Here is a 27,761-nt window from a genome sequence, read left to right on the forward strand (position 1 = left end):
TGGTTGCACTACATGTAACCATATGATTGTCGGCAACAGCTTTTGCCATCCTTATACAGGCAAAAGATACAAAATCCGACACAGATTAACTTGTTCTACTAAATTTGTCGTATATATGCTAAGCTGCCCTTGCGGCTTGCACTATATCGGCAAAACTGAATGCACTTTCAAAGAAAGAATGGCGGGCCATCGGGCTTCAATTAGAGCAGCTTTGTCCACTAAAAAGAGCGACCAACCTGTCGCCCGACATTTTTTAACTGCCAACCATTCCTTGGCGGTTCTGAAACATCAAATTATTGACCATGTTCCTCCTCTTAAACGTGGAGGTGACAGGGGATTAATCCTCTTGAAAGCAGAGGCACGTTGGATTTTTTTGTTGGACACCCTTGCGCCCAGAGGTCTAAACGAACACTCTGGGTTACATTGTTTCCTCTAAGCCTTATCACATATCTTTGGGTGTAATTTAAGGTAATTTGCATTGAAAGTTTTGCACCACACTCTCTTGGACGAATTAATGTCGTCCAATTTGAATGTGATGCTTGAATAGTAACTGATACTATGTTAAAACTATTACCTTGAAACCATGTTAAGAACATCTTGTGGTACTAATTAACAGCATCATTTATGTACCAAATTATTGCTATATTTCTTTTAATGTTTATTTCTGTGTAACAGCCAATAATTGGAGCAATTAATAGCCATGTTATGTATCAATGCATCTCCACATGAGTTTTATGTTTATTATTTGTTTTCTTGTTTGTAGCAGTTAATTATGTTGTTCCACTTGCAGGTGTAACGGGGCTCTCCGTAACGCCGCGTCTGGCGCGGCATGATGACGTCAGTTGTGATGGACGTGCAGCGGGCGGACGGCGGGCGGCATGGACGGCCTCGGTGGTATATAGGTATGTCACACTTTCACTTTGTTTTATGTCCTGATGAAAATGTTACATTAATAACATTGAAACGTTGACAAGCTCTGCGACTACGTCTCGTTTTATTCCCTGCTGAGGGAGCCGTGAGTGCCGCCGACTGGGTCTGTTGTTTTAAGACATCCCTGCTGGGGGTGTTAAACGGAGGGCACCGGCTTTAACTTTCTATCTTATTCAGTATGGAGTGCTGCTGACTACTGCTACTTATATATATATATATATATATATATATATATATATATATATATATATAGAAACAATGGGGAGGGAACAGGCGCCTAATAGTGTAGTAGTTTCAAATAACAGATTGACAATGTATATAATGTAGATGGTACCTGTACCAGATTTTGGTATATATAACAGCCTGTAGTCAGATTGTTAATGAAGCAGCTCCCGAGACGTGTATTAACTCTCAAAGAGAAACAGAAAACAGAGATAGTGTAATACAGTTACAGTGGGGTGGTTATAGCAGGGTAATGCTTATCTGTGTATCTTGAAGCGATAGTAATCTTGTATGTAACAACAGGGGGCCTTGTAGTTTCCTCTTAGAGGCCCTATACACGGGAGAGATGTGTGCTGAGCGAACCGCTCAGCACACATCTCTCCCGCTGCTCAGTACAGCGCGATGTGTGCTGAGCGTGCTGAGCGCGCGGGGGGAGACGGGGGGGGGGGGGGGCGCTCACTTCACCCAGCGGGTGAAATGAGCGACGTGCTAGATTGGCCTGCACGGCAGGCCAATCTAGCACCAGCGATAGCTATGCGCGGGGCTGCGCATCGCTATTGCTGTAGGGGGTACACACGAGTGATCTATGCTTAAAATCTAAGCAATCTAGTCAGATTGCTTAGATTTTAAGCATGGATCTCTCCGTGAGTACCCCCCTTTATAGCGAAAACTTCCGGCAACAATTCTGGATCTCCAAGACAGAGAAAGGACTATATAGTGTAGTATTGTTTGTCACCAAATGTCACACCAAGCACAACAATTATGCCTTTACCTTGAAACAATAGTAATCCTGCATGTAATAGAACCAAGCCTTGTAATTCCCTCTTACGGCAGAACCTTCCGTCAACAATTCTAGGTCTCAAAGACAGAGAAAGGACTGCATAGTGTAGTACTGTTGTCACGAATGGCACATCAAACACAACAATTATGCCTTTACCCCCATATATAGGAAAAGACAGGTTCTTTTGCTTCTTGGTGCGCCCCAGATGGTGACAGGTTTACCAGCTTCAAGTGAAATAAAGGTAAACTTAAAAAAATACTTAACTGAAAACAATGTCCAAATGTTTTAAGTTAAGTACTTTTTTAAGTTTTCATTTATTTGTAAATTGTTTAATGTTAAATAAACCAGCTATCATATAGTAAATAACCAAGGAGCGGTCCTGGCATGATCTTTATTTCACTTGAAGCTGGTTAACCTGTCACCATCTGGGGCCATCTGAGGGTGTACGTGGCACTGGGGGAGCATATTTGGCACTGGGGGGGAGTATATTTGGCACTGGGGGAGCATATTTGGCACTGGGGGGGCATATTTGGCACTGGGGGAGCATATTTGGCACTGGGGGAGCATATATGGCTCTGGGGGAGCATATTTGGCACTGGGGGGGTATATGTGTACCTGGCACTGGGGGGGGAGGCATAGTTAGCACTGGGGATATATGTGTACCAGGCACTGGGGGGGGGGGGCATAAATGGCACTGGGGGCATATGTGTACCTGGCACTGTGGGGGAATATCTGGCACTGGGACCACAGCCCTAGCAACAAGCATTACCCCCTGGTTACAAGCACAACACCCAGCTCGTGAAATCCCTGGCAACAAGCATTACCCCCTAGCAACGGGCATGACACCCAGTGCATGAAACCCCTGGCAACGAATATTACCACCTGGCAACAAGCTTGAAACCCAGCATATGATACCCCTGGCAATAAGCATAACACCTAGCGCATGAAACCCCTGGCAACGAGCATGACACCCTGAGCATGAAAACCCCTTGCACCGTGCATGGAAACCCCTGGCAATGAGCAGGTAATTTAAAAGTAATTAGAAGCCTTACTGTAGGACTTAATGTGTAATGGGCATTGCGGTTTGTGACAATGTATCACGGACATTGCGGTGTGTGTCATAATGTATCACATACATTGCGGTGTGTGTCATAATGTGTCACAGGCATTACGATGTGTGGCATACTATATCACAGGCATTGTGGTATGTGGTATAATGTCTCAGGGGCATTGCAGTGTGTGGCATAATGTATAATGGGCATTGTGGTGTGTGGCATAGGGTATAACAGGCATTGCGGTATGTGTCACAGGCATTACGGTGTGTGGTATACTATATCACGGCCATTGTGGTATGTGGTATAATGTCTCAGGGTCATTGCGGTGTGTGGCATAATGTATCACGGACATTGCAGTGTATGGCATAATCTGTCACAAGCATTGTATGTGCTATAATGTATCAGGGGCATTGCAGTGTGTAGCATAATGTATAATGGGCATTGCGATGCCTGTCATAATGTGTCACAGGCATTACGGTGTGTTGCATAATGTGTCGGGGGCATTATGGTGTGTGGCATATTGTGTCATGGGCATTATTGTGTGTGGCATAATGTCTAAGGGCCATTGCAGTATGTGGTATAATATATATATATATATATATATACGGAGGAAAAATGACAAATAATGTAAGGGGCATGAATCAGGATTCTTTTTTTTTCCTGTGGTGGCCAACGCCTGGGCGTGCAGGTTGCAAAACTGGGACATAAGGTAGTCTTTCTCTGCAATGCCACGCCCCTTCATGCAAAGCCACGCCCATTTCAGCAAGGCCACACCTTTTTTTGTAAGGCGCGCTTTTGTCGCACGCAGATTCGCCACTTTACTAGTGCCAATTATGGAGGGGGGGGGGGCAGATAATTTTTTGGCTTGGGGGAGAAAAATTTCTAGTTATGCCACTGCATCACTTAGAAATCTATTTCCATAATTTACCAATGAGAATTCGACATACTGTATGTGATACCTAGTTTCCTGGTGATATTAACACAAAGTGGTAAGAAGACTCTTACCTCCTCGTTGGCCAGTCTAGGTCCCTCTAGGTCTGGTTGTCTTGGGTTTTTTAGCTATCACATGGACACTGTTCTGAAAGCCCGGACTTGAATTTCCAGTAGCAGATTCACAAACAATGGAAAAAAAGTAAATGTTTTCAATACAATTTACAAAAGAAAAAGTTATTTTTTGTTTATAATAATAATAATAATAATAATAATAAATATTTTTTTCCTGTCCAGTACCACTCTTAGCGAGCCAATTCAATTACATGCAAGGGGGACGGGTTGCCATCCTTATTGCATAAAAACATTGGCAACGGTGGGCAAATTCGCACTCCTTGTCGCCTGATTTTGGTGACTATTTGTGCAGCCCTATAGTGCTTTTTTGCAAACAAAAATCAGCAAGTCCGGAGCTAAGTGTGACATATAGCCATGCTTAGTCGTTTGGACTCTCGGTGGCTGATTAAAATGATATGCGGCATGCCTGTATTCTGTGTGTGACTGCTACATTACAGTGTATTCCTGGAAATCACTGTAACGTAGCATTTCGTATGCAGGTACAGCCACAGTCACACACAGATTATATGCATGCCATATATCATTTTAATCAGCAGAAGCTACTTGTGCATCCCAGCTACATAGCAATGCAAATAAGATGCATTATCGGCAAAAAAGGCATCCAACGTTAGCAGAGCTGGCCGGGAGCTGCCAGCTGACTCACTCCAGGCATCTCCTGCTGCATGGCATATTGAGGAAAGATGTACTGTATGAGGACACATCTGTATCCAAGCAGAGGCAGAGGTCACAGTGTTAGCGGCTGTGTGAGTGCTGTGTACAGGTGGGTTGGTTTTGCAATATTATTCAGCATATGTGTAAGGGGCATTATGTGTGTCATGTGTATAAGTGCATTAATAATGTGCAGCATGCAGTATGTGTAAGGGGCAATATGTGTGTCATAATGTGTTTATTGGTGTTAATAATGTGTGGCATATGTGTAAGGGACATTATGTGTATAAGGGCATTAATAAAGGTTGGCATAATGTGTAAGGCGCATTACTGTATGTTTATAAGGACAATAATAATGTGTGTCATATGTGTAAGGGGCATTACTGTGTTTATTATATGTATAAAGGCATTACTAATATGTAGCATTAAGTGTATAAGGTGCTGTGCTGTGTGGCGTAATGTATAGAAATGGCACTACTGTGGTCTAATGTAAATAAAGAGCAATATGGTGTGGTGTAATGTGAATAAGGGGCACTACTGTGAGGAGTAATGTATATAAGGTAAAATGGTACTACCGTGTGATGTAATGTTAATAAGGGACACTATCGCATGATATAATGTGAATAAAGTTACACTACTGTGTGGCATAAATTGAATTGGGAGAACTAACATGTGGCCATACCCCTTCCCATCAAGAAGAACATGCCCCTTTTTTGTCTTCACACTGAATGTTCCCATTTAAAATATAAGGGGTAGAAGTGCCAAAATAAGGACTGCTATGGGTGAGTGGTTATGGTGCTGGAAAAGAGGTGCAGGGTCAGAGGCGGAACTAGCAGCTGTGCTATGGGGCACCAGCCAAAATCTTGCCTATGGCATCATATTGGTTAGGGCCGACTCTGTAGGCAGAGTCTGGCATATTAAGTAGAAGGATAGAACAGTGGGCACAAATAGGGAAGGACAGAGAGACTGGTGCAGAAGGAGACCCGCATAGAGGCTAGCGCAGACAGGATAAGATCATAATGGCTGGTTCAGACAGAACAGCAAAAAGGATGGCACAGACAAGAATGAGTAGAGATATTAGCACAGACAGGAGGTGGGCAGGGAGGCTGGCACTTGCAAAAAAGGACAGAGGTTGTTATATGCAGAAATAGGGCAGAGAGGCTGGCATATGCAATATGGCACAGACATATAAATAGTGGGCGCCGGCACGGATCATGACAAAAGTGTGCCGGCGCTTACTGTACTTTTGTTTTAAACTTTTTTTTTAACTCTACAGTGCTCCCTGGTGGCTGCCAACTGTACAGCTAGCTGATACAGGAATGCTGCCACACAGTGCTGTACGGAACGTAGCCACTGTTGAGCTGATGCATTGGCCACATTGTGCAAATGAATGAAGCAACATGTGACCGCATTCCAAGATTACTGAACCAACCGAGTACCATCCCAAATCACTTGCAAGGCACGTAGCCCAGTCTGCTTCCAGACATGGGCCTATTTTTATGGGAAGGCCTGGAGCTGCAGCTTTACCTGCCCCATTGTTAATCCTGGCCTGAGAACACTGTGAGGGTGCAGAAAAGTGGTTGCACTTGTTCAGCTCAGAATTAGGCTCCAGAGAGTGCGGTTACTAGAGTGATTTTGCCAGCTCAGGAATCTTTGTACAAACTGCTGTTCATCAGACAAATGCAGTATGAAGAGGTTAAAATGTAAACATTGCATTGATTTATTATCAAAACTATATTTTCACTGTAAATAAAGGTGCATACACACTTGCCGATAAAATGAACAGCGTCGCTCATTTTCACCCTTCCTGAGCGACGTTGTTCATTTTCTCTGCAAGTGTGCATGCCGGCGACGACAACCAATGCGCAGCCCCGCGGGTCGTTAATGACCCTCGCTGACGGCTGTGCATGCATGATTAATCTGGACTGTCGTCCAAGAGCTGCCCGCATGGCCCGGCCACCGCGTGACGTCACTGAGCGATATGAACGTAATATTGTTCAGTGTGTATGCCCGGACGCCAACCGCCTGGCCCAGGAGGCAGGGGCGTTTTAAGAGAGGAGGAGGCCCGTGTTCAGCCTCCACCGTCGGGCCCCCTCCTCTCTGCCCGGAGCGCCGTAGAGTCTGAGCACTAGAGGGCTCATACTCTACTGCGCATGCGCAGATCTCCGGGAAAATGGCGCGGCGGCCATTTTCCCTGAGATCTCTCTACAGCGCATGCGCAGAACGCAGTGAAAATGGCCGCTGGGCCATTTTCACTGTGTTCTAGCAGCGCTACGGATGCCGGCGCTGGACTTCGGAGGGGTAAGTATTTTACAAATGGGTGCAGTGTGTACGGTGGGGGTCTCCTCTGGACTCAGGGACCTGTGTGCACCGTACACACTGCACCCATTATAGAAACGCCAGTGCCGGGAGGGGGAAACACTAGACGACATCGCTCATAGAGCACGTCGCCTAGTGTGTATGCACCTTTAATCCTGTGTATTTGTTTAACTTCATTTTATCTAAAGGCCCCCATTGATTGAAATGGTTCTGTGTGAAAACTGCATGTACAAATTGCTGGTGAGTTCTCTGGAATCATATTAAGCACAACTTCTCAATTACTTAATTTTGTTTTTAATTGTTGAGTTTTTTATGATTGAATTAGGTTAATAACATTTATTAAAAACATTTCCAACACAATTTTATTAAGCATTTTTTATAAACATCGGATTTAATAATAAGTGATGGGCTGCACACAAGGCCAGATTAACAAAGCGGCAGCTGGGATTACAGCCCCTGGTCTCCACTTAAAAATTGGCCCATTTTCATACACAGTAGCATGATGAAGAGCAGCCACCCATTTAGCCACACGACTGGCCATTTTTCAGAAGTATTAACAGAATATTTACATTTCCTAATAAAATTATCCTTTTTTCTACTTTTACATATGAGGACTATGGAAAGATGTATCAAACCTTTGAGAGAGATAAAGTGGAGATGTTGCCTGTGGGTTTCATACTTCTCCCTCTTAGAGAGACATTGGGGTCTATGTACTAAAGCTCCATACACACTAAACGAGTCGCCGCCAATGCCGATATTGGCACCGGCGAAGCCGACTTCGGCAAGTGCATACACACTTGCCGATGCCAGCGGGGAAGGGAGCAACAGCAGGGGGGGGGGGGGGTGTATGTGGGGGACGACGACAACGACACCCATGCTGCATCTGTCTGTCATTAACGAGGATCTCCCTCGTCTGTACATGTTCAGTGTACACACTAGAAAAGATTGTAATAGATCTCGCTCAGATTGTCCCTTCTGAACAATATCTTTTACTTTCTCATCTAGTGTGTATGGGGCTTAAGCCTTGCAGAGAGATAAAGTGGATGTAGATAAAGTACAAGACAATCAGCTGCTAACTGTCATGTTACAGGCTGTGTTTAAAAAAGAACAGTTAGGAGCTGGTTGGCTGGTACACTATGTCCGTTCACTTTATCTCTCTCCAAGGCTTAGTACATAGACCTCTTAGATCCTGATATAGCTGAGTGGCGTACATGCCCACGTGACATGACACTGGTCACAGCTCCTCTGCTTCTCACAGTAGGCCCCTGATCTCCTTCAGCCCCAGGCCCATGTGGCCCTTCATCTGGCCCTGGCTGCACAGCAGGCCAGTAGGTTCCTCTGAGAGCGGCAACTGCAGAAAGATTCTCTTCAAAAAAGGATAGTTTAGAGAAGATGCCCACAGAAACCAATCAGCTTCTGCTTTCCGGCTATCATTTTAGTTTAATAAATGAGAGCTAGAAGCTGATTGGTAGCTATGGGCAGGGCCATATGCACAGTGGCGGTTCTTGCCACGGGCAAGCGGTACTTTTGCCCGGGGCGCCGCCTTCCGGAGGGTGCCGCACCAGGGCAAGATCCGCCACTGTGCCCCCCGCAGTGCCCTGCTGTGCCCCCCCGCTTTGAAGGGAACCAGACGCGTAGCGTCTAGTTTCCCTTCATTGAGAGGACCTTAGTTGTGCGGTGCGCGATGATGTCATCGCGCACCGCACAGCAAAGGTCCTCTCCATGAAGGGAAACTAGACGCTACGGTCTAGTTTCCCTTCATGGAGAGGACCTTTGCTGTGCGATGCACGATGACGTCATCGCGCACCGCACAACATACTGGCACAGACACTAGGGGTCATAATTGACCTCTAGTGTCTATGCTGTTCTATGGGAGTAACGTCTCTCCCATAGATCGAAGAGAGGAGAAAAGCGGCGGCGCCGGCGGAGGCGGTCTGGATCAGGAACGGGGATGGTAAGTATACTTTTTTTAATTTTATTTTTTCTTTCAGCGCCGTGACCACGCCCCCATTTGAAACCACGCCCCTATATTTTGCCCGGGGCGCCACAAGGCAAAGAACCGGCCCTGCATATACAGATTGCCAGGATCCCGAAAAAAGTGAGGGGTGTGGCCTAATCAGAGAAGTGTTACCACACCCCCTTAAAAAAAACTGTGAAAAAATCCTACTGTGTGTCATCCAGGGGTAGGGAGGGGGGGATTAATCAATGCGATTGCTAACCTCTCCTGCTGGCAGAGGAGATTGCTTACCCAGTAGCAGCAGCCCACTACATGCTGGGAAGAAAAGCTGTCAGGTAAGAGGGGGAGGGGGTGAGCAGGGACCCTCTATGGGCCTTGCTAATAAGACCAGGCCTGGGTAATTAATACCTGTGCCTTCCCTCATGGCGCCACTGGCTATTGCCTTTTCTCTAACTGTCCTTTTAAGTAGGTTTGATACATCGTTCCCTATCAGCTTCTTAAAGTTGTTAAACAGATACATTTAACATATATATATATATATATATATATATAGCCCTAGCACACTTGGATATATATATATATATATATATATCTCCTAGTGCGCTAGTAAATACAATACTGTATATTCAGTGTTGAAGTTAGAAACGTGCAAGAACTTGTCTCATTAAGCCAATTCAAGGTGAGCTTAATGAGACAAGTTCTTCTACGTTTCTAACTTTGACACTGAATATACAGTATTGTATTTACTAGTGATGTGCACCGGAAATTTTTCGGGTTTTGTGTTTTGGTTTTGGGTTCGGTTCCGCGGCCGTGTTTTGGGTTCGAACGCGTTTTGGCAAAACCTCACCGGTTTTTTTTTTTGTCGGATTCGGGTGTGTTTTGGATTCGGGTGTTTTTTTCAAAAAACCCTAAAAAACAGCTTAAATCATAGAATTTGGGGGTCATTTTGATCCCATAGTATTATTAACCTCAATAACCATAATTTCCACTCATTTTCAGTCTATTCTGAACACCTCACACCTCACAATATTATTTTTAGTCCTAAAATTTGAACCGAGGTCGCTGGATGGCTAAGCTAAGCGACACAAGTGGCCGACACAAACACCTGGCCCATCTAGGAGTGGCACTGTAATGTCAGGCAGGATGGCCCTTCAAAAAAATACTCCCCAAACAGCACATGACGCAAAGAAAAAAAGAGGTGCAATGAGGTAGCTGTGTGACTAAGCTCAGCGACCCAAGTGGCCGACACAAACACCTGGCCCATCTAGGAGTGGCACTGCAGTGTCAGACAGGATGGCCCTTCAAAAAAATACTCCCCAAACAGCACATGACGCAAAGAAAAAAAGAGGCGCAATGAGGTAGCTGTGTGACTAAGCTAAGCGACCCTAGTGGCCGACACAAACACCTGGCCCATCTAGGAGTGGCACTGCAGTGTCACGCAGGATGGCCCTTCAAAAAAATACTCCCCAAACAGCACATGACGCAAAGAAAAAAAGAGGCGCAATGAGGTAGCTGTGTGACTAAGCTAAGCGACCCTAGTGGCCGACACAAACACCTGGCCCATCTAGGAGTGGCACTGCAGTGTCACGCAGGATGGCCCTTCAAAAAAATACTCCCCAAACAGCACATGACGCAAAGAAAAAAAGAGGCGCAATGAGGTAGCTGTGTGACTAAGCTAAGCGACCCTAGTGGCCGACACAAACACCTGGCCCATCTAGGAGTGGCACTGCAGTGTCACGCAGGATGGCCCTTCAAAAAAATACTCCCCAAACAGCACATGACGCAAAGAAAAAAAGAGGCGCAATGAGGTAGCTGTGTGACTAAGCTAAGCGACCCTAGTGGCCGACACAAACACCTGGCCCATCTAGGAGTGGCACTGCAGTGTCACGCAGGATGGCCCTTCAAAAAAATACTCCCCAAACAGCACATGACGCAAAGAAAAAAAGAGGCGCAATGAGGTAGCTGTGTGACTAAGCTAAGCGTCCCTAGTGGCCGACACAAACACCTGGCCCATCTAGGAGTGGCACTGCAGTGTCACGCAGGATGGCCCTTCAAAAAAAAAAAAGATTTTTCAGATGCAATTACTGCATAAATCCGGGAATGTTCTCTCCATAGTGCGGCCGCACCTCTGGGCGGTGCGGACATGGCGTAGGGGTTCCACTGGGCGGTGCAGACATGGCGTGGGGGTGCCTCTGGGCGGTGCGGACATAAAGGTGCCTCTGGGCGGTGCGGGTACGGCGTGGGGGTTCCACTGGGTGGTGCAGACGTGGTGTGGGCATGGTCGTGCCTCCGGGTGGTGCGAACGTATCGTGGGAGTGCCTCTGGGTGGTGAGGTCATGGTGTGGGGGCACCGCTAGGTGGTGCGGACATCTCGGGGTTGTGAGAGCATTGCCGTCCCTCTGGGTGGTGTGGGCGTGACATGGGGGTACCGCTGGGTGGTGCGGGTGTGCCTGCGGATCTTCAAACAATTAAACCTTGTTTATCACCTGCGAAAAAAGAAAAAAGAGGTGCAAGATGGAATTGTCCTCTAGCGAGAGGATGAGTGCTTCCATTCTCATGTGAATCTGAACCACTAGCCATGAACATAGGCCAGGGCCTCAGCCGTTCCTTGCCACTCTGTGTCGTAAATGGCATATTGGCAAGTTTACGCTTCTCCTCAGATGCTTTTAATTTTGATTTTTGGGTCATTTTACTGATCTTTTGTGTTTTGGATTTTACATGCTCTGTACTATGACATTGGGCATCGGCCTTGGCAGACGACGTTGATGGCATTTCATCGTCTCGGCCATGACTAGTGGCAGCAGCTTCAGCACGAGGTGGAAGTGGATCTTGATCTTTCCCTATTTTTTTAACCTCCACATTTTTGTTCTCCATATTTTAATGCGCACAACTAAAAGCCAACCACAGGTATACAATGTAGATGGATGGATAGTATAGTATTATATTACTTATGGACGACGAGTGCACTGACGACACAGAGGTAGGTACAGCCGTGGCCTACCGTACTGCTATATATATATATATAATATACTGTATAATAATAACGGACCTGGTGGACACTGTCAGCAGACTGCTAAACTAGTATGAAGAAAAAAAACCCCACCACAGGTATACAATGTAGATGGATGGATAGTATAGTATTATATTACTTATGGACGACGAGTGCACTGACGACACAGAGGTAGGTACAGCCGTGGCCTACCGTACTGCTATATATATATATATAATATACTGTATAATAATAACGGACCTGGTGGACACTGTCAGCAGACTGCTAAACTAGTATGAAGAAAAAAAAAAACCACCACAGGTATACAATGTAGATGGATGGATAGTATAGTATTATATTACTTATGGACGACGAGTGCACTGACGACACAGAGGTAGGTACAGCCATGGCCTACCGTACTGCTATATATATATATATATATAATATACTGTATAATAATAATGGACCTGGTGGACACTGTCAGCAGACTGCTAAACTAGTATGAAGAAAAAAAAACCCACCACAGGTATACAATGTAGATGGATGGATAGTATAGTATTATATTACTTATGGACGACGACTGATGACACAGAGGTAGGTACAGCTGTGGCCTACCCTACTGCTATATATATATATATATAATATACTGTATAATAATAACGGACCTGGTGGACACTGTCAGCAGACTGCTAAACTAGAATGAAGAAAAAAAAACCCACCACAGGTATACAATGTAGATGGATGGATAGTATAGTATTTTATGACTTATGGACGACGACTGACGACACAGAGGTAGGTACAGCCGTGGCCTACCGTACTGCTATATATATATATATATATATATATATATATATAAAATATACTGTATAATAATAACGGACCTGGTGGACACTGTCAGCAGACTGCTAAACTAGTATGAAGAAAAAAAAAACCACCACAGGTATACAATGTAGATGGATGGATAGTATAGTATTATATTACTTATGGACGACGACTGACGACACAGAGGTAGGTACAGCCGTGGCCTACCGTACTGCTATATATATATATATATAATATACTGTATAATAATAACGGACCTGGTGGACACTGTCAGCAGACTGCTAAACTAGTATGAAGAAAAAAAACCCCACCACAGGTATACAATGTAGATGGATGGATAGTATAGTATTATATTACTTATGGACGACGACTGACAACACAGAGGTAGGTACAGCCGTGGCCTACCGTACTGCTATATATATATATATATATATATATATAATATACTGTATAATAATAACGGACCTGGTGGACACTGTCAGCAGACTGCTAAACTAGTATGAAGAAAAAAAAACCACCACAGGTATACAATGTAGATGGATGGATAGTATAGTATTATATTACTTATGGACGACGACTGACGACACAGAGGTAGGTACAGCCGTGGCCTACCGTACTGCTATATATATATATAATATACTGTATAATAATAACGGACCTGGTGGACACTGTCAGCAGACTGCTAAACTAGTATGAAGAAAAAAAAAACCACCACAGGTATACAATGTAGATGGATGGATAGTATAGTATTATATTACTTATGGACGACGAGTGCACTGACGACACAGAGGTAGGTACAGCCGTGGCCTACCGTACTGCTATATATATATATATATATATATATATATATATAATATACTGTATAATAATAACGGACCTGGTGGACACTGTCAGCAGACTGCTAAACTAGTATGAAGAAAAAAAAAACCACCACAGGAGTGTTTTTCAGGCAGACAAACGTATACTGGACTGGTGGTCACTGTCAGCAAAACTGTGCACTGTACTCCTGCTATAACTGCTCCCCAGTCCCCACAATTAGGCAGTGTGAGCAGTGCACTCAGCACAGATATATCATGCAGCAGTGCAGCACACTGAGTGAGCACAGATATGGTGGAGCGTTTTTTTCAGGCAGAGAAACAACGGATTAAACTCACTGGTGGTATTATAATCAAAACCCTGCACTGTACTCCCTAACAGCTGCTACCCGTCCCCAATCCTCCCCAAAATTATAACTAAGTCACTCAGTCTTTTCTACTATAACGGAGAGGACGCCAGCCACGTCCTCTCCCTATCAATCTCAATGCACGTGTGAAAATGGCGGCGACGCGCGGCTCCTTATATAGAATCCGAATCTCGCGAGAATCCGACAGCGGGATGATGACGTTCGGGCGCGCTCGGGTTAACCGAGCAAGGCGGGAGGATCCGAGTCGCTCGGACCTGTGAAAAAAAAGGTGAAGTTCGGGCGGGTTCGGATCCCGAGGATCTGAACCCGCTCATCACTAGTATTTGCTAGCGCACTTGGATAGTGTCTTGTATTGTGTGAATTGTAAGGTTCCCACTAACAGGGAATCCATCTATAGTGCTGCTCCGATACAGCGCAAAATAGGGGTATTTCTTGTATTATATATATATATATATATATATATATATATATAAAATATAGGAAATATAGGGTCTGTGTGCCTTTAAAAATAAAATCGTCTCTTGATCTGTGTGCCTTTAAAAGTAAACTCGTCTCCTGCTTCTCATACTGTATCTGCCCACAGGTAAGGGGGAATCGTACAGTAAATGTGAGAATCATTAGTGCACTACTAAATCAAAGAATCGTGCCAGCTAATCATAGAATGGCTTTTTTATCCCCTTTGAACAACACAAACTAAATGAACCCCTGTTGGCCTCAGAATGGTAATTCCCTTGGAAGTAGAGAAAATGCCAACGACCCATCTCAAAGCCTTAACATAGCACAGCCTCTGGCTGTGTGGAGAATGCAGCGGATTAAATAAGGAAACTCTTCAGTGTAACGGGGCTGGAATAGGCATGCTTTCATTGGCATCTGTCAAGAAGTCAAATCAAACACTGTATGCATGCAGAATGCTGGAGTATGAAGTCATTGATTGTGTGCGGAGGCTCAATGTAAGGATATCTGTTATAAAGTTGCTTTTGAAGTGAAACTGGCTCTCAATTTATTGAAAGCTATTATAAATAGCCTCTTCATTTGCAGAAACCACAGAAGCTGGCTCCCTGTTAAGTACTTCAGCAAAGTTGGGAAAGAGTTGAAAGTTATAATGTTACAATATGCCAAAGCTTTACATTTTCTTATGAGGTGTTCACGAAACACTGCAAGCCAAGACTTTTCTTATAGATGCACGGATCGTGCTAAACTGATCTGAAATAATACGTATGCTCAAATATTTATTATGTCTTTTCCTTTTCCTTACAATAAACATATTGTTGCAGACACAATGGTGATAAGCGTCGACTATTTAAAGGTAATATAAAGAGAAAATGCTACTTATTTTAAAATGACTTAGGTTAAAGGTATTAAGCAATAAAGTAAAATACATACTTTCTTTACTGTATGTTTCGAACATTTTGCTGATTAATAGTAATCTGTGCTGGGTGTGATAGTAATGACTTGGCAAAGTTACTATAGCTCAAATCGTCAATTTAGCTGGGAGCGCTGTAGTTATTGTATGTACAGAGGAGGCAGCAACGGTTTAGGCTGATTAATATTCATCAAGATCAGAGATGTTTGCGGACCCCTGTGTTTTGGTTTTGATTCTTATTCATAATTGTGTTTTAATTTTGGCAAAACCACCCTCAAGTGTTTTGGTTCAGATTCAGTTTTGTTTCGGTTAAAAATCGATTAAGAAAAATTAGAATCTTAATAAAAATCAATAAAATTGATGAAAACAGCAAAATCATGATATTTTTGGAATCCAAAATCTGAAATTTAGATTTAAAATCTGAATTCCATACGCGAGAAGATCCCAACTAGGATTTGGTTCAGCTCAGATGTCCTCAGGAGATCCGGACTGTGTTTTGGTTCAGTTCGGATCCACAAAATTAGGATAGATTTGGATTTTTGGAGAACTGAACCTTATCTCTTTAATCAAGATGCAGCCTATCAGTTTCCTAGGAACTAGTGATATTGTTGATGCAGGAGGTGCAAAATCAATTTTCACATGCATGAATGATCTCACTAATTTTGGAGTCACATTATAACGTGGGGCCTGATTTGGGTGCGAAGTGTCTGTATTTCGCTTGCATTGTTCACGGAAAGACAGATCCAGCCAAGTTCTGTCTGACACACGATAGGACGGACATACACACAAATGTGTAAATTTACATATGTGCATTTGCTGCATGCAAAAATTCACTATTTGCATCCGTGCAGGGATCCGGCTGATTCATAATTAGCCGCATATTGTGAAAACCCCCAAAACTTTATGCCACAACTAGCTGTTCTACCCGTTCTTTGCAGGGGAGTTTCTGATTTTCACTGCTGTAAATGTAAATGAGCGTTAAAAAATTTGGTAAATCTATAGAGACGTCTTAATGTAAGTAAATATTAATGCATGGTTCTTGGAGTTACCCGAGGAGCCCCCGTAGCAGATACGGTAAAAAGTGACTGGACCATTTTTGTAGTTTATTAAATTCTATGCACTGGAGGTGCAATCCAAATTTTGATCCGATTTTCCGTTTGGGCGTTATCGTTCACGCAACACAAGCCATGCATCGATAATGATGTCATTATGTCAACCCCCTTTTCATCCCCTGAGGGGAGGTTTATTAAAATTCTAATTACATAGTTTTCCTATGAAGAAATACTGAAGAATACCTATGTTATATTTCAGTTTGCTAAAATATAGGAAAGTAAGAGAATCAGGGGTCTATTTACTAAGATCTGAATGGAGATAAAGAACCGACCAACCTGCTCCTAACTGACATTTTTCAAACCCAGCCTCTGATATGGCTTTTAGGAGCTGATTGGCTGGTACTTTATCTCCATCTACTTCATCTCCAACTAAAGCTTAGTAAATAGACCCCTTAGTGATGAGTGAGTGAGTGAATGAGTGAGTGAGGGCTTTCGCATTTGTAAAGATTAAAAAAACATTTAAGAGTGTTAATTAAAGACGAGCACAGATAGATTTGTTCCTCTTTACTTAGAAAATACAGCTTGCTGGAATCTCAGTTTTAAATGAAACATGAGACTTTAGGAACATTGGATATGTCTTTATTAAATGTATCAGCTTAGCATAGATTTTTACAGATCCATGGCCCTCATTCCGAGTTGTTCGCTCGCTAGCTGCTTTTAGCAGCATTGCACACGCTAAGCCGCCGCCCTCTGGGAGTGAATCTTAGCTTAGCAGAATTGTGAACGAAAGATTCGCATAATTGCGAATAGAAATTTCTTTGCAGTTTATGAGTAGCTCGGGACTTACTCTGCCACTGCGATCAGTTCTGTCAGTTTCGTTCCTGGTTTGACGTCACAAACACACCCAGTGTTCGGCCAGACACTCCCCCGTTTCTCCATCCACTCCCGCGTTTTTCCCAGAAACGGCAGCGTTTTTCAGCACACACCCATAAAACGGCCAGTTTCCGCCCAGAAACACCCACTTCATGTCAATCACACTCCTATCACCAGAACGATGAAAATTCCTTGTTATGCCGTGAGTAAAATACCTAACTTTTGAGTAAAATAACTAAGCGTATGCTCTCTGCGAACATTGCGCATGCGCAGTTTGCGACAAATCGCTCCGTTGCGAAAACCACTAACGAGCGAACAACTCGGAATGAGGCCCATGTTTTAATTATGTTGGTTATAAATAGACTAGGTGATTCATCGCGCCCTACGGGCGCTCTTCACACCGTCGTAAGGGGCAACGCTCCCCCTTAACCCTTGCACACCCTTGTGGCGTGCAATATTTTTATTATATGGAGTATTAAATCCAATCATAATTGTGTGAGTGGTTAAATATTGCATGGACAAAGGGCGTGTAATGGTTGAGGGGTCGAAGCCCCTTGCAACGGCGTGAACAGCGCACACAGAGCCTGATGAATCACCTAATAGGTGCTTTGGTTGGGGGAGTGGCGGCTTCGGGGAAGATGCGGATGGTACCCTGGGGTGCCGCGGGAGGGGAAGTTGCGGTGGTGCCGCAGGTGGGGGAGGGGCTGGTGCGGTGGTGCCGCAGGTGGGGGAGGGGCTGGTGCGGTGGTGCCACAGGTGGGGGAGGGTGCGTGGGTGCCACGGGTGGTGGTCCGTGACATTCAGTGTCCGGGAGGGAACAAAAGTGGGCAGAGCTAGATGGGAGTAAGGGGCGGAGCTACACGGGACCATGCTGCAGCAGGAGGATGAGCTGCTACAGCTTCGGCCAGCCAGACTTCATTAGGTAAGTGTCTGGAAAGAGAGTGAGAGTGTGTGTGTATATACAGTGTCTGTGTATACTGTGTATATGTGTGACTGTGTATGTGTGTAATGTATGTACAGATTGTATGTGTGTGTGTTTGTATATATATGTGTCTGTTGTGTGTGTGTGTGTGTGTGTGTGTATGTGTGACTGCTGCATAATGTGTTTAAGCATCACTGGTACAGGGGACATTACGTGTGTAAGCAGCACTGCTACAGGGGGCGTTACGTGTGTAAGCGGCACTGGTACAGAGGGCTTTATGTGTGTAAGCGGTACTGGTAGAGGGGGGCGTTGCGTCTGTAAGCGTCACTGGTACAGGGGGCGTTACGTGTTTAAGCGGCACTGGTACAGGGGACGTTACATGTCTTTGCGGCACTGGTACAGAGGGAGTTACGTGTGTAAGCGTCACTGCTACAGGGGGCATTACGTGTGTAAGCGTCACTGCTACAGGGGGGGCGCGATATGTGTAAGCGTCACTGGTTCAGGGGGCATTACATGTGTAAGCGTCTCTGGTACAGGGGGCATTACATGTGTAAGTGTCTCTACTACAGGGGTCATTATATGCGCTGTGCGTTTGTAAAGTATGCGAAGGTGCAAATTTATAGTTTGCAGGGGGGCGCCGAACACTCTAGCAATGGCCCTGACTGCACACCCACTGCACTGCACTGCACCTTTTACATTGATTCAGCGTCCATACATTACCCTCCGCGATATCACCCTCTCTATCCGCTACATTAACCATCTTGGGGCATCCAGGCCGGCAGGCCAGGTGCTGTGCTGCGGAGTCAGGGCCTCTGGGGATCTGGGTGCGACTGTGGCGGGGAGGCACTTCTGTGACATCATACGCAGAGGAGGCTCCAGGGCTCAGAGAGTATGTGGCGCAGGGAGGGATATGAAAGCCTTCCGCTGTGTCGCTTTCATACACATCTATGCCGGTGGCCGCAGCAGCTTTTGTTTCACCTGTGGCGCGGCTAGGGAGTGGGAATTGTTGATGCCGGAGGGGGCAGGTGGACTGGCAGCAAGACATTGGTGGTCATTCCGAGTTGATCGCTTGCTAGCAGTTTTTAGCAGCCGTGCAAATGCTATGCCGCCAGCCACTGGGAGTGTATTTTAGCTTAGCAGAAGTGCGAACGAAGGGATCGGAGAGCGGGTACAAAAATATTTTGTGCAGTTTCAGAGTAGCTTCAGACCTACTCGGCGCTTGCAATCACTTCAGACCATTCAGTTCCTGATTTGACGTCATGAACACGCCCTGCGTTCGGGCAGCCACAACTGCGTTTTTTCGAACACTCCCTGAAAATAGGCAGTTGACACCCAGAAACGCCCTCTTCCTGTAAATCAGTCTGCGGCTGCCTGTGCGACTGAAAAGCATCGCTAGACCCTGTGTAAAACGACATCGTTCGTTGTAATAGTACGCCGCACGTGCGCATTGCGCTGCATACGCAGAAGTGCAGAGTTTTTGCCTGATCGCTGCACAGCGAACGAATACAGCTAGCGTTCAACTTGGAATGACCCCCATAGGACGCTGCAGTAAAAGGATGGTTTCCCCCTATCTACAGTGCAGAGACTTGCTGCAGATGCAGTGGCATACCCTCCAGCTGCACCTTTTTGGCAGGTACAGTCCCTTTTTTATGGTCTGTCCAATTTTTTGACTCTCCAAGCTTCCATTGAAAGTATAGGGAAAGGGGCGTGGCCACGTCGCTTTACCCGTAACCACGCCCCCTTTTCAAATGTGTATCAATGTTTATGTGTAAATTGTTGGAGGGTATGATGCTGCAGATGCAGTGGGACTATTTTGGGGTGTGGGGCTGAAGCTGCAGCTCCATCAGTCCCATTGCTAATCCTGCTCTGTGAAAATACAGCATGCAAAGGGCAGAGCCTCCCATTGGATGTAACCTGTGTGGGAGGGCGTTTCTCGCCCAATCAGCTGTGGACTGGGTGTGATAGACCTGCCACTAACCCAATGAGAGCTCCTAGCCACGCCCAGCGTTAGAGACCAAGGCACAGAATCACAGGGCTATTATATAGGAGATTTTAATGTTTTCCTACATCAAATGTACCTAAGTGTGCAGATGATAGTGAATTCATAGCAACAATTTGCACAGACCACTGCTATCTCTGGTGAGTTCAGGATATAAAATGATCCATACTGCAGGACCATCTTAACGTATAAGCACTGGGCAGCTGGCCAGGACCCCACAATTCTATGGGCATTCGAGCAGAAACAGTTTGTGGTCACACAATCAGAGCGGTGAGGCAACATTCTCTACCTGCCTCCCAGCCTGCAGCAAGACAGTGAAAGATGCTCAACATGCTGATTGGTGGATGGCTGGAGCTATCCACAAATCAGAGTGCTGGCAGCCATTCACTGTATGGTAGCAGGAAGGACATGTTATGATTCTTTATAACTGGTTTCAGTGAATGGGTGGTTAGGGGCCACAGTGCTTAGCTTGCCTAGGGCCTACAATGCTGTTAAGACTGTTCCGGTCCTGCCCCACAGTAGTCACTTACCGTAGTCGACTGGAAATAATCTGATTTAATTTTTATATTACCTTGTAATTCATAGACATATGTTGAGGTTCTATTCATTCCAAGTGACATCTTATTGATAGGGAAATTTCGTTAGCAATAAGGCAATATAATCTAAATTATACAGTGACATTAATTTACATTCTACCAGAATAATATTTTTATTTAGAGAAATGCAAGTGATGCACAGCTGTAAAGAAGTAAAACAAACTTACTGTAAGTGGATAATCAAACATCATTAAATGTACCTGGGTTTGGGTCACAGGGTATTTATCTATATTGAGTGAACACTGTATTTTTATTTACATTCATTTGTATGGAGCTACAGAATCCTTGTGGTCCCTTATAATTAAAAGATAATAATAATAATAATAATAATAATAATAATAATAATAATAATAATAACAACAACAATATTATATAGTAATCATAATAATCATTTAATTAAATCACAAATATTTTATTCAGAAATCTGAAACAGTGATATAAAACTCCGGCCTGAGGATGTAAGAAGTCGTTTATAAGTTATATTCAATTCATTATTCCTTGTTTTTATGGGATTTTCTCAGCAACTACATCGTAATACACAATCTTGTTAAAAATAACAAGATTTTCAAAAACAATTTGTTTACTTTTTTGCGTAACCTTTTGTAAACTGATTCCGCAGCTGCAAAACACTGATAGTCATAGATTTCTTTAATATGTGTTGAAACATTTTGTTCATTTCAGACTAATGAAAATCGGCAGTGGTCCAGGGATATATTAGGGTCATGGATGTCTCAGGTATTCTACCACACCCACCGATGTTCTTGGCCCTGTTAACTGCACTGAATGTGAAGGACTGTAGTTACAAGACTACGAAGTGTCCTTGCTGTCTCTGCTCTGGTGGAAACCCAACTATGTAGAAATACGAGTCTCTGGGCTGCAGTTAATGCCAGGATGCATGCCACCTTGGAGCTGATGGCACAGAGAGGGGTGCGGAAACAGAATGGGTGAGTGATTCATTTTCTTTCTACTCTTGTTCATTCAGTAAGTATTGTGGCCACATATACTCAGGTTTACCAAATTTGTCATGTTCCGTGTGAACTTGTCTCAAGTCTGAAAGTAATGTAACCCCTTCACCTCCAGAGCAGCCTATAAAATATTGCATGGTTAAGTGTCAGAGGAGATTATACATTCTGATGAAAAGGCAAGAATTACAAAGCCATTTAAAAATTGGTCTCCTAGAATTTCTACACTGTAATTGTGCACGTCTAGACTTCTATATCCTCACTTACAGGTGGTAGAGCGAAAGAAAAATATAACAAAAAAGAAAAAAAATGGAAACACCTGAATAAATAAGTCTAAGTACATTCAAAGCAAGAGCTTTATTCCCCACCCCCAATTTAATGATATGTAAATGATATGCAAATTATACCACATATTGTAATTTCTATCTCCTCTGCTGTATTCTGTTTCCACATTATAGATGATGCAGGTGCAATATGTGACATCATTTTTCTTTTTACTACAGTTCTATTGGGTATAACATTTTAAGCAATATGTTTGCATTATGATGTGACTTACATGTGACCGGTAAATATAATATTATTATTTATTTTATAATTACAAAATCTGAATTTTTTTTATTTTTTTTTATAATAACTTGAAACAGAGATAGATATAGGTTATGGGGAAATTAGTGATTATGTGCCTAATTCACAATCCAATGGTATACGTACATCTTCAATGTTTTTTGGACTGTGCAAATCTAGAATGGGTTCTGCGTTGTCAGATGCACTGCAGTACCCCTTATGCCACAGCATGACTGACAGGCTGTGGCTGTTTGGGAGCAGGAGAGGCAGCGGGAAGTGTTTCTCAAAATGGAAGCACACAGGAGAGTAGAGAGCCTGGCTGGGTCCAGGTATCTTTCGGGGGCCGTGGCATAATTACAGAAGGCGTGGCCCTGCACACAGAGAAAAACCCCCAGAAAAAATAGTTCCTCCCTGGCCTAATCCGCCGATCTACATGTTTTCTGACAAGTCAAAATTGCCGACCTGTCGGAAAAATGGCAGCCATATTGAATAGGTCGGAACATTATCCGAGCTAAAAAAGTCGGAAACTGACGTCTTTCCGACAAGACGGCAGTTCCGACTACAATTGAATAAACCCCTTTATGTTCAAAAAAGTTATTAACCTGTTCCTTTGGGGGGGGGGGGGGGCTGGTAAAATTAGCTTTGGTCCCTGAATTCCTTTTAATTCTACAAGATAAAATTGCAAAAATCATGTTCATTCAGAGAAACCAACCAGAAATTTCAGCTGCCAGCACTTCAGTCTGTTACGTCGGGACTGCAGAAAGCTTACATTGAAGCAAAGTAATGTATTTTTTTTGTAATCCCATGGCAAATATAAGAGAGACAGAATTTCTGCTTTACACATTAAAACTTGACTGAATTTGAAAGCCTCGGAGTACACTTAAGGGATTTCGGAAATTGTTGCTTGGCTGTGAGTTAAGACCAGAAGCTGCCATTTTGCAAATGGAGTGGTGGGGAAGCCTTTTGGCCTCATTCATAATTTCACAACTACTGCAAATATCAGCTGATGAATATTTATGTTATACCTGGCAAAATGCAGAAAGGAAAACAGGAAAAAAATCTAAAGTTAGGAAAAGGTCATCTAAACTCTGTGGGATTTTTTTTCCAGTACTTTCCCTGCTTGGCCAAAAGCTACTGAATGAAATCATTATATGTGTGGACCCCAAGAAGTCAAAAGAAATGTGTTAAAGCTGTGTTCACAAGAGTCTCGCTCTAGGATCAAATCATCAACATTGCTCAAAAAGTTCAAAACAAACTGATTAAAGCTTTTTAGGCATATGGGAATACGGGTATAGGAAGACACAAGGCTATTGTGTTCAGCGGCATGCATTAAAGTTTGGATACAGCAGCGCATGCAGGGAATTGGTCTAAGCTCTATATACTGTTAATCGCTGCCTTGTTTCACCTATAAAAAAAATAAAAAAAATAACTGGTACGCATAACAAAAAGTACCGGTAATTATCTAAACAAGCAGATTTATCTAACACCCCTTTTCCACCTAAAACCCAGGTTCAACCTTGGTAATTGAACAGTGGTTTCAAGTCATGTCACAGCGGCTTGAAACCCTGTTCACACCGCAGGGTGGACCTAGGTTAGTGACGGCTCTCCCCAGGGCCGGATTAAGCCTTGGGGTTGCCCGGGGCAGTTAAGACAGGGGGGGCCCCGGTGGAAGGTGGGGGATGTATATTAGATTGTGCATAGCTCCCAACATGTCCCATTTCAGGAGGGACAGAATGCTCTCTACCTGGACTTCCCTCTTAATATATGATTGATGTCACCTAATATATGATTGATGTCACCTGTGTTGAACTATTTAAAATTGATAAGAAAGGTGTTTCAACACAGGTGTTTGCAAGCAGAAATTAAGAAGGAAGTCCAGGTAGAAAGTATTTTGTCCCTCCTGGAATGGGTGATGATGGGAGGTATAGATTGTGTATATTAAATTTAAACCAATGGTGTATATTAGTTTTAAACTAATACAGTGCCTTGCTAATGTATTCACCCCCTTGGCTTTTTACCTATTTTATTACATTGCAACCTGTAATTTATTTATTTTTGGATCTGCACAAAATAGTCTAAGTTGGTGAAGTGAAATGAGAAAAATGTATATAAATTATATTTTTTTATAAATACATTTTTTTAAATTGGCATGTGCATTTGTATTCACCCCCTATGCTATGAAGCCCATCAAAAGTTCTGGTGCAACCAATTACCTTCAGAAGTCACATAGTTAGTGAAATGAAGTCCACCTGTGTGCAATCTAAGTGTCACATGATCTGTCAGTATAAACACACCTTTTCTAAAAGGCCACAGAGGCTGCAACACCACTAAGCAAGAGGCATCACACCATGAAGAACAAGGAGCTCTTAAAACAACTCAGGGACAAAGTTATTGAGAAGTACATGTTAGGGTTGGGTTATAAAAAAATATCCAAATCTTTGAAGATCCCCCGGAGCACCATCAATTCATCATCTTCAAATGGAAATCGTATGGTACCACAACAAACCTGCCAAGAGAGAGCCGGACACTAAAACTCACAGACCGGGAAAGGAGGGCATTAATCAGAGAGGCAGCACAGAGACCAAAGGTAACCCTGAAGGAGCTGCAGAGTTCCACAGCAGAGACTGGTGTACCTGCGCATGTGGCCACAATAAGCCGTACACTCCGTAGAGCTGGGTTTTATAGAAGAGTGGCCAGAAAAAAAGCCATTACTTAGTGTTAAAAATAAGAAGGCAAGTTTTGAGTTTGCCACAAGGCATGTGTACGACTCCCCAAATGTATGGAGGAAAGTGCTCTGGTCAGATGAGACTAAACTTTAAGTTTTTGGCCACCAAGGAAAATGCTATGTCTGGCGCAAACCCAACACATCCCATCATCCCAAGAACACCATCCCCACAGTGTAACATGGTTGTGGCAGCATCATGCTGTGGGGATGTTTTTCAGCAGCAGGGACTGCTAAATACACGGCTATTCTTGAGAAAAACTTGTTTCAGTCTGCCTGTGATTTGAGACTGGGACGGAGGTTCACTTTCCAGCAGGACAATGACCCAAAGCATACTGCTAAAGTAACACTCGAGTGGTTTAAGGGGAAACATTTAAATGTGTTGGAATGGCCTAGTCAAAGCCCAGATCTCAATCCAATTGAGAATTTCTGGTCAGACTTGAAGACTGCTGTTCACAAGCGGAAACCATCCAACATGAAGGAGCTGGAACAGTTTTGCCTTGAGGAATGGGCAAAAATCCCAGTGGCAAGCCAGCATACCATACTACACCCGGTACCAGTAAGCAGGGCCGTAACTAGGGGGGGGCTAAGGGGGCATGTGCCCCGGGTGCAGGATTTGAGGGGGCGCCAAGGAGTTAGTGAGGAGCAGATTTTTTTGTCTTGTTTTTTTACCGGCAGTGCTGTGCTGCTCCAGTGAGACAGCAGACAGCTCCCAGGGCAATGTTTCTGACCCACATGTCTGCCCGGCTCCGACGCTGTGTGGGTGAGCTCCAGTGCCTGGGATCTCTCCCATGTTGGCTACTGTCTTAAACGCTCTTCTTTGCCATGCAATGCTGCGACTAGCATGCGGTGCACCGTGCAAGCTATAGAAGCGTACTGATGTGGTGTAGCATATAAGGGGATGGGGATGTAGTGTAGTAATGTAGTGTAGCATATAGGGTATGTAGTGCAGTGCGTAGGGGCATGTAGTGTAGTGATGTAATTCAGCGTGTAGTGGATGTAGTATAGGCCCTCATTCCGAGTTGATCGCTAGCTGCTTTCGGTCGCAGCGCGGCGATTAGGTGAAAATGCAGCATTTCTGCGCATGCATACGGGCCGCAGTACGCATGCGCAAAGTACTTTTACACAGAACTATGCAGTTTTACACAAGGACGGGCGACGCTTTTCTGTCACTGTGTTGATCGGTGAGTGATTGACAGGAAGTGGGTGTTTCTGGGCGGAAACTGACCATTTTCAGGGAGTGTGCTAAAAAACGCAGGCGTGCCAGATAAAAACGCAGGAGTGGCTGGGGAAACGGGGGAGTGGCTGGCCGAACGCAGGGCATGTTTGTGACGTCAAACCAGGAACTAAACATTCTGCAGTGATCGCAAAGTAGGAGTAAGTATCGAGCAGCTCAGAAACTGCATGAACATTTTTTGTAGCAGCGCTGCGATCCTTTCGTTCGCACTTCTGCTAAGCTAAGATACACTCCCAGTGGGCGGCGGCTTAGCGTTTGCACTGCTGTTAAAAACAGCTAGCGAGCGATCAACTCGGAATGAGGGCCATAGTGATGTAGTCAGGGCCGGCTCCAGGCCTACTAGCACCCTGAGCGAGAAAATTTAAAAGCGCCCCCCAAAGTGGGCGTGGCCTCTGGAAAAGTGGGCGTGGCCTCGTAACTTCATATCATCAAACTATAAATATATTTTCACACAATTAGCAGCCTTACACATAGCCACAGTAGTGTTCCTTACACACAATGTCTCCAGTATAGTGCCAGATACACATAATGTGCAGTGCCAGATAGACATGACATGCCCCCCAGCAGTGCCAGCTACACATGACATGCCCCGCAGCAGTGCCAGCTAGACATGACATGCCCCGCATCAGTGCCAGCTAGACATGACATGCCCCGCAGCAGTGCCAGCTACACATGACATGCCCCCCAGCAGTGCCAGCTACACATGATAGTGTTCACTTTTTAGGGCATGGTGCTGATCACAGGGAGGGCACATTTTTAAGTTAGGAGGGCAAAATGATGTACATACTGCTTGTTGTTCCCATACCTATATGCCAAAGCATGGACAGTGCGCGGCGAAGGCGCGCAGCAAAAATTAAGGGGAGTTACTTCGTGGGGAAGGTACGTGGCCACATAATAGTGGCAATTTGCATTACACCACACAGTAGTGCAGCTAATACACACTGCATCAGGTAGAACCTCCTATACACTTTGCGCCAGGCACAGCACTGAGACACATTGCACCAGGGAGAGCACTGAGACACATTGCCTAGCCACAGACGCCTAGCGGGAACACTACATGACATGCCCCCCAGCAGTGCCAGCTACACGTGACATGCCCCCCAGCAGTGCCAGCTACACGTGACATGCTCCCCAGCAGTGCCAGCTACACGTGACATGCCCCCGCCCCCCCAGCAGTGCCAGCTACACGTGACATGCCCCCCAGCAGTGCCAGCTACATAAATGGCCACACAGTGCCAGATATGCACCCACAGTTCAGATACATAAATGCCCCCAAAGTGCCAGATACATAAATGCCCCCACAGTGCAGATATGTCCCCCACAGTGCCAGATACATAAATGCCCCCACAGTGCCAGATACATAAATGCCCCCACAGTGCCAGATACATAAATGCCCCCACAGTGCCAGATACATAAGTGCCCACACAGTGCCAGATACATAAGTGCCCCCACAGTGCCAGATACATAAGTGCCCCCACAGTGCCAGATACATAAGTGCCA

General features: G+C 44.5%; 1 long non-coding RNA gene across 2 annotated transcripts in view; it reads right to left on the reverse strand.

Annotated features, from left to right (window-relative positions):
• Positions 1-27,761, reverse strand: part of LOC134911821 (uncharacterized) — a 172,737-nt gene that overhangs the window by 129,457 nt on the left and 15,519 nt on the right. The window contains exon 1 of one of the 2 annotated variants that reach the window (XR_010176870.1): positions 3,994-4,074. The exons of the other annotated variant lie outside the window; for it this stretch is intronic. This is a non-coding gene — a long non-coding RNA (uncharacterized LOC134911821). Of the gene's footprint in view, positions 1-3,993; positions 4,075-27,761 lie in introns of those variants that run through there. 2 annotated transcript variants of the gene reach the window in all.

The sequence above is a fragment of the Pseudophryne corroboree genome, chromosome 4 (assembly GCF_028390025.1).
Source record: "Pseudophryne corroboree isolate aPseCor3 chromosome 4, aPseCor3.hap2, whole genome shotgun sequence".
NCBI classification, from domain to species: Eukaryota; Metazoa; Chordata; class Amphibia; order Anura; family Myobatrachidae; genus Pseudophryne; species Pseudophryne corroboree.